Source organism: Cornus florida, unplaced genomic scaffold (assembly GCF_030987335.1).
Source record: "Cornus florida cultivar Cherokee Brave unplaced genomic scaffold, ASM3098733v1 CherokeeBrave_3.0.0_Hap2_Chr03, whole genome shotgun sequence".
NCBI lineage: Eukaryota > Viridiplantae > Streptophyta > Magnoliopsida > Cornales > Cornaceae > Cornus > Cornus florida.
Window position 1 is genome coordinate 12478514 of NW_026775573.1, and position 5990 is coordinate 12484503.

At 33.7% G+C, this 5990-nt stretch overlaps 1 long non-coding RNA gene across 1 annotated transcript; it reads left to right on the top strand.

Annotated features, from left to right (window-relative positions):
- The first annotated feature begins 745 nt into the window (after positions 1–745).
- LOC132299486 (uncharacterized) lies at positions 746–1102 on the top strand. The gene is made up of 2 exons (XR_009480135.1): positions 746–886; positions 1023–1102. It is a non-coding gene; the product is annotated as an uncharacterized LOC132299486 (long non-coding RNA).
- The last annotated feature ends 4888 nt before the right edge of the window (positions 1103–5990 follow it).

A 5990-nucleotide genomic window follows, 5' to 3' on the forward strand; every position in this document is an offset into this window, starting at 1 on the left:
AGATAATTTATATTATTCACCATTTTTGTTTTATTTTGAGATAAGTTATTTCTCAATCACAACTAGTTTTTGTAAAATTGAAATGCTTTTGTTCATGCACTGTACTTCATTGCTAATATTTCATCAATCATGCAATTAACAGTCCTCTTATTATGTGTCTAACTCTGTTTCTAAGATAATGTATCGGGTAAAATACAATAAACCCACTTGAATTTTACTCTCCCTCTCTCTCTCTCTCTCAAAAAAATCCCCCCTAAACTTCTACTTTTATAATAAACTTCCTAAACTATTTTCTTTTTTACAAAAAAAACACCAAGTGACACTATTCCGGCGCCTAATCATCAATTGACCCAAGATATAATTTCAAAATAACAGAGTTACTCTTATTATTATTAAGAAAATAAATAAATAAAAATTCCAAATTAAAACGTAATTTTTTAACCCTAATTATCTTCACAAGTCGCCATCGCCATCAGCAAGTCAAGTGCTCGCTCAAGCTCGTTAGTGTCGTCTTCCTCAACATCGGCGAAGTTCCCTGCTATCTCCTACCCCACTGCCCACGTTCACACCCGGTTGGCTTGTTTACCAATTTTCTGATTCCAAACAGTTTCCGATGGACTCCCGAAAGACCACCCACGCTACAACGATCGATTCATACTTCGATGCTTTGGAAGCCGTGTCTCTGAGAGATGCTAACCTCCGATCGTTTCAATTCTTGACGCAGGAGGTCTGGTTATGTGCATCATAGATGATGGGATCTTTGATTTCTCTCTTGACTCTGCCCAAAAAAAAAATGTTTCCCTTAATTTATTTTGATATGATCAACCGTTGGTGCGTCAAATTCATTTTGTAGGTCAAATTCTGCAACTTACAGGTGAAGTAGAAGGTATGTTGTCAAAGTCTCAATTTTGCCAAAATAATTCTATAACAGGTTATATGGACATAAACCATCTTACTGGAAGATTGGATGTAACTTTCAATTGTTCATTTACTATTCTTTATAAGCAAAAATCATCTTACAGGTGAATGGCCGAATCATCAATCATTGGGAGAAAAAAAAAAATAACAATTTTAGACTACGAAACCCAACTGTCGTGGACAACTCAATAATGGCGGCGTAGGATTGCGAAGATTCGTACAGCAGCAATAGCTATGGATGCTAAGAGAGGAAACGCAGACGTTGATTTCGTGATTAAGTTGGTTTGATTTGCCAAATCGAGTCCCAGACAAAATATCAGGAGTCGGCCGTGATTATCGCTGGCGTGATAGGGGTGGAGATGGTGGTGGTTATGGGGGTGTTTGTTGTTGGGTGGGGATGTAGTGGCGGTTATGGGAATAGTTGGAGTGGTGCCTCCGCATCTGTGGTGGTGGTGGTGTTGATGCTGCGTCGGCTGGTTCAGAGAAGAGACGATGGTTGGTAGAGAGAAGATTAGGGGATTGGGATTATGATATTACTTAAATGTCCCTATTATTAATGATTTGGCAGTACATGATGTGGATATTTTTGTCCAAAAAAAATTGTGACAAGGCATATGTGTTGTCACAATATTATTAGCTTTTACTAAAGGATAATTTTATAATTAAACATTTCCGGTTAGTTGGTGCCGGCAAATCTAGATTTTGTCCTCTAATTATATTTTTTTAATAATTTAGGGGGCATTACTTAATATTGAGGGTTTTTATGCTTTTAGTTAAAAGTTCAAGATAGTTTATTGCACTTTATCTAATTTATATTATTCATCATTTTTGTTTTATTTTGAGATATGTTATTTCTCAATCTCTACAAAGTTTTTGTAGATTATGAATTAGCAACCAGAGCTCTGTCATAGCAAGATTCATGCCTCAAGTTCTTGTCACTTGTTGTTCAATCACTTTTGGTTTATACATATATATATATATATATATAATGATCACTGTTCCCAAAAATTTGAAAAGGTCATACAATTTGATTCTGGAGTGTTTGTGTTCCAAGTTCAAGAAAGGGTGGAAGAAGGCTTCTCTAAATATGCAGCCCCATTTAGTTGAAGGTAACCACAAGTGGATTATTATTTTGGTAGATGCACCAATCAAAGAAGCGTATAGTTTCCACACAAATTATGCTCTCTACAATGATAGAGAGATGAAAATTCCATCAAACAATTTACATTGTAAAGTGCTTGATTTTTTTACCTCTCAGTTCGGGGAGCATACTAATAAGAACAATGCTAATCAACAGACTTTGTAAATCAAATTTTCAAATGAATTAAATCATAATCGTTGGATTAGTGATACTAGGTCTAGGAATGAGGAAAGCATGACAAAGAATTAAATGACACATAAGAGTAAACGAATTAAACCACAACCGTTGTTCGTCTTACTTGAAAAAAAAAAAAAAAAAAGATTCTGGAGTGTTTGTGTTCCAAGTTCAAGATAAGGGTGGAAGAAGACTTCTTTAAATAGGCAGGCCCCATTTGGTTGAAGGAAACCACAAGTGGATTATTATATGGGTAGATGTACCAATCAAAGAAGCATATGATTTCCCAACAAATGATGGTCTTTACACTGATAGAGACATGAAAATCCCTTCAAACAATTTGCATTGTGAAGTGTTTGATATTTCTACTGCTCAACTTGGGGAGCATATTAATAATAACAATGCTAATCAGCAAATTTTGTAGAATTTTCAAACAAATTAAATCACAATCATTGAATTAGTAAGACTACGAAAACGTGGCAAAGAATTAAATGGCACATGAGAGTAAATGAATTAAACCACAACCGTTGGTCATGACTATTACATGGAAATATTGTTAGGACAAAGTGACATTATAATGCAATATGTAGTTGTATGAGTTGGCAATTTAAACACCCCAATTCCTGACTCATCATGTTTGCATTTTTTTTAGTTGTCGTCAAATTTAGTGAGGTTTTAACGTTATTAGTATCAAATGTAAACGGCAGTTGACAAAAGAATAAAACACGTTATGGGTTTTTCATAGTTAACCACTGCGACAGTTATACACCAATATAATTACCATTCTTGTTTCAACAATGCTACGCCTGAGAAATGGCCACTTTGTCACAAGAATATTGATACTGTTTTAATAAAAGGCAAACCTTAAAAATAGGTTTTTCGTTTTTTTTTTTTTTTTTTTTTTTGATACCAATAACAGAGCATTTTTCACAAAGGAGCAAGTTTCTGGAGTTCATCATTCCAAAGAAAAAACTTTCTAGAGTTCGTTAAGGTCTAACAAGAGAGGTCTAGGGTAGAATTCTATCTCAAACTCTCTCCAAGATTTGGATTCAGTCTAATTCACTGTTGATACAGTTGGTCCAGTCCAGATTTCAATGGCCACCGTTTTGCCACGTCGCGCTCATGATTAAGTTTACAAACCCACGCAGCAGTAACGTTTTAGCCAAAAATTCAAAGAAACAAACCCAAACATAAATTATGGTTTACAAGGGACTACGTGGCAAAACGGTGACAAAAAAAATAAATAAATAAAATAAAATAGACCGGACCATATCAACAGTGAACTAAACTGAATCCAAGTCCTCCATTAACATCACTTGTTCAACAATCACAACCTTCTATCAATGTCTTCCCCCAAAAACCAATCATTTTAGTTGGAAAAATTTGTAATTTCATCATAATTCAATGGCATAATTGTCATGGGATGTTCAGAAATTCAGCCTAATTATGGTTATGTTTGGTCATCATGGATTTTTTTGTTGCTCTTTTATTTAATTCGTTTTAATTCACGCGTATGGCCTAATGATATCTTTTTTATCTTCAAAGTGAAAGGTATAGTGTTTACGTCTCCAAAAAGTCACTAGCAAAAATCGAGAGAACTCAACTTTGACTCGATTATGAATAACACACATATGGATTTAGATATGTCAATGGAACAATTACGGAACGAGACACTCCTATATCCACAAACAAAAAAACATTTTTCAAATTATCTCGGTCACCTCATATCAAAGTTGGGGTTGGTTCAAGATGTTTGACACGCATCTTATTTATTTATTTATAAAAAATACAGAGTAATAATCTTGAACAAAATTAAAATAAATATTACAGGAAAATTCAACTTAATTATAGTCAATTACTTAATGATCATAATAGCAAAATTGTTATTAAAATCTAAAAGTATGATGAAAATATAAAAAAGGGTTTGTTCGGCTAATGTTTTTACTTCATATTCTTTACTTTTGCTAGTGTACTGTAGCGAAGCAAAAGTATAAAACATGTTTGATAATATTTGTTGCCATTTAAATAGTACCGAGGTGCTTCCAAAAAAGCAGTCAAAATCGGAAGCATAAAAATGATGTTTTAAAATGATGTTTTTGGTTACTTTTGCATAGTAGCAAAAGTACTATTAATATATATATATATATAAAATGACATTTTTATTTAATCATTTGATTTTTCAAACTTGCAATACTTTTTATCAAACATGCTTTTATATTTTTGTTTCCAAAGCCCTTGTAACAAATTTACGTTACCAAACAAATTTTAAAATAGTATTAGACACACTTTGTTATTTCGGATCAAAATAAAAATACAAAATTAAAAACAATTGTCAAACGACTCAAACAGATTCTAAAATCAAGTAAACAAACTTAACCCAACCCTACGAGGAACCCAAACTTGTCCCATACGGACCGGTAGACTCCTCATGAATCATATGTACTTATGCAGTGGTTTTACACTTTTACCTGGTCTCGGTGTGTAGTGGTAAGTCCATCAATCGTTTTCCATATCATTATGATATGATAGCATGTGATAGATACCAGACAACTATTATGATATGGCATTAGCTAATCCGTTGGCCAAATAATAAGTTTATTAAAATAATTTAATTATAAAAATTATTAAAATAAATAAACAATATTTAAAAAATAAGGAAGATGAATTTGCATAACCAATAACTTAGGTGGAAAAACTTTTTTAGAGGTTTAAACTTGAGACATGAGACACGAGGGTCTAAAGTCTCACCAGCTAAATTACTCGGGTTTTAATTGATAAAGTTTTTAAGATATTTATTTTAAATTTTTACACACAAAAAGGATGAGATTTGAATTTAAATAATGTACCTAATTATACTGTTAGAAATCTTATCTATAAGTTGACTCAACGATTATGGCAGATTTATTGGGTCTTCAATATAGGCTAATTTTTAGGGATTTTATTTTTATTCTGATTTGATTTGATTTTATTTTATTCTCTTTTCCATATTTGTAATTTTTCGCTGGTATATAATGATAGTCAGGCTCTCAAATTGAGTACGCCAATTTTACCAAGTTACTTTTTGGTATAAGAGCCTCAAACCTACGCCTCCCCCATCTCTCTTTCTTTCACCGCCTCTTTTAATATCTCTCTCTATCTCGTTACAGCCCCTTCCCTATTTTTTTTTTTCACAGACTTTCTCTCTTTTTCAGGTCACTGTTGCGACAGTCCTAGGGGGAGTCAATCTCCTCTAGGTTCGACCCCTGTAGGGGTATTCCCTTAGTCTTTTTCATGCACTAAGGGTCAGAAGACGTGTTTGTAATTTTTTGGGGCTACTGGGATATTCGGCAGCATTTTCGGATCAGACCGCCGTATCTCCGGCTTCTTGGTTTGATCAAAATCAGGTCTATTCCTCCTTTATTTGAAATTATTGGTAATCTGTTGAATTGATCTATTTAATATTCTGGCTGAATCAAGTAATAATAAAGAAACTCTCTTTTCGGCGCAACACACACCGGCTCAACGAGTTACTAGTGTACTGTTGAATGGCCGTAATTTTGCATCCTGGGCTCGTTCCCTCCGCCTCTATGTTGGTGGAAAAGGCAAATCAGGGTGGATTTTGGGTACTGAAAATAGGCCAGATATTAAAGATCCTAAATATGCTCAGTGGGATATGGACAGTTGCACCATTTTAGGATGGATATTTAATTCTATGGAGGAACGCATTTATAATATATTCATATTTTATGACTCTGTTAATGACTTGTGGACTGCTTTG